This window comes from Belonocnema kinseyi, chromosome 7 (assembly GCF_010883055.1).
Source record: "Belonocnema kinseyi isolate 2016_QV_RU_SX_M_011 chromosome 7, B_treatae_v1, whole genome shotgun sequence".
Classification (NCBI taxonomy): Eukaryota; Metazoa; Arthropoda; class Insecta; order Hymenoptera; family Cynipidae; genus Belonocnema; species Belonocnema kinseyi.
In genome coordinates, this window is record NC_046663.1 from 105,790,386 (window position 1) to 105,792,464 (window position 2,079).

Genomic DNA, 2,079 nt, shown 5'->3' on the forward strand with positions numbered 1-2,079 from the left:
CTCATGATATTTTTTTTGTACGACCAGCCATTATTTATTTATGGCCTTATAAACAATGTATTTTTGATAAACATACCCTCCCCTAAAAGCTACGAACTTCAAATTATTAGCGATTGCCTTTTTTATATCCTTGATTGTACCATAAAGAATGTAATTATCTTGGGTAGAATTTTCGATATCTTATCCTTATTGTTTATAACTTTTGTTATTAACAAAAACACTCAATTAAGAAAATCTATTTTTTCTTAATTCTTTTATAAGTCTATGACAAAAAATAAAACTTTTCACTCTCGTGACAATACATTTTTATAAGGCCATGAATAAATAATGGCTGCTCGTATTTTGTGTCATAGATTATTAAAAAAATTAAGAAAACATAGATTTTGGTAATTGAGTTTATTTGTTAATAACAATAGTTGTTAGCAATAAGGGTCAGATATCGAAAACGCTAACCAAGATAATTATATTATTTATGGTTAAATTAAGGATATAAAAAAAGATCATTGCAAGTAGGTAACTTGAAATTTGTGGCTTTTAGGGGAGGGTGTGTTTATAAAATTACATTGTTTGTAAGGCCATAAATAAATAATGGCTCGACGTATGAAAAAATAGTAAGAAAATGAAAAGTTTAATCATGTGTCAAGCATTAATAAAAAAAATTGAAGCCAATTTTGTTAATTGATGGTCATTATTTATATCAATGGTTATAAATAATTGAGCAAAAGAAACTATGAACAAAAAATTATGTTAATAATGCTAGATAAAGTTTTCACAATAATTTAAAGCAACATTATGACACTGGTTGATCTGGATGTTTGTTTATTAATAAATGAAGAGTCTGAACGGTTCCCTCTAAAAAAGCAACTTTTTAACAACAATTTAGGGAAAGAAGTTTTTTATTCGATCGGAAGATTTCTTTTCCCTTTTAAGAGATCTATCCTTGATATATACAGTGTACAAGTTTTAAATTTTTCTTAATTATATATTCTGAGGTAACACTGTGCAAATATGGCAATTTGGTTCAAAAATCATTTTTGTATAACGCTGTACATTGCCGCACCGTACGAAAAAAGTGCATGAAGTAAAAAAGTGATATTTTTCCTGAGCCATGTTGAAAGTGATTTCATACATTTGTTTGTCTATAAATAATGAAATTGTTTTAAAAAATTGTTTAAGCAAAAATTGAGTCATATTTCGAAAACCTACCTAAGATATTCGTAATCAGGGGCCTTTTTTGATCTTTTAAGCAAGACTAATATCGGGGACCTATTAGTGCATACAGAAGTGTTAGTGGCTACCGGATTACTCGACATACAGAATTTTTTTAATCTTCTTTTTTTAAGCGTATGAATTTTTGTTTAGTTTTTACCAAACTTTTTATTCTAAGTCAAGATTTTGACTGCCAAGAGAGAAAAAATAATAACATTTTTTTGATTAATTTCAGATATTGTACGTAGAATTGTAAGTTTTCGTATATTTTCCCACTTTGTTCTCAAACATTTTGAAAAAGCACTTCTTTTCGGGATTATTAACCACAGAACTTTGTCATCTTTCATGACATTTTAAGAAAAAACTTACTTTATGGAGTGCTTAATATAGCATATACGTTATACAAATTGAAATAAATTTTTTTTGTGATACAAGGACCCTAAGTGGCACTTTTTTGGCCGAGTACTGAAATTCACACGAGGCAAAGTACTACTCAGGAGCAGATTGTCACACACTATTTTTTATCACACCCAATGTACTCCAATCCATTACAATCTAATCCACTCCAATCCATTCCAATCCAATTAATTAAATCGCAATTATTTCCAATCCACTTCAAATCAATCCACTCCAATCCAATTCACTCGAATCCAATCTAATCTAATCCAATCCATTGCAATCCAATTCATTTCAATCAAATCCACTTCAATCGAATCCACTACAATCCAATACACTCCAATCCACTCCAATCCATTCGAATCCAATTCATTCCAATCCATTCGAATCCAATCGAATTGATTCCAATTAAATGCACTCTATTACAATCCATCCCAATTAACTCTAATCCTTTACAATTCAATGCAAGTTTCG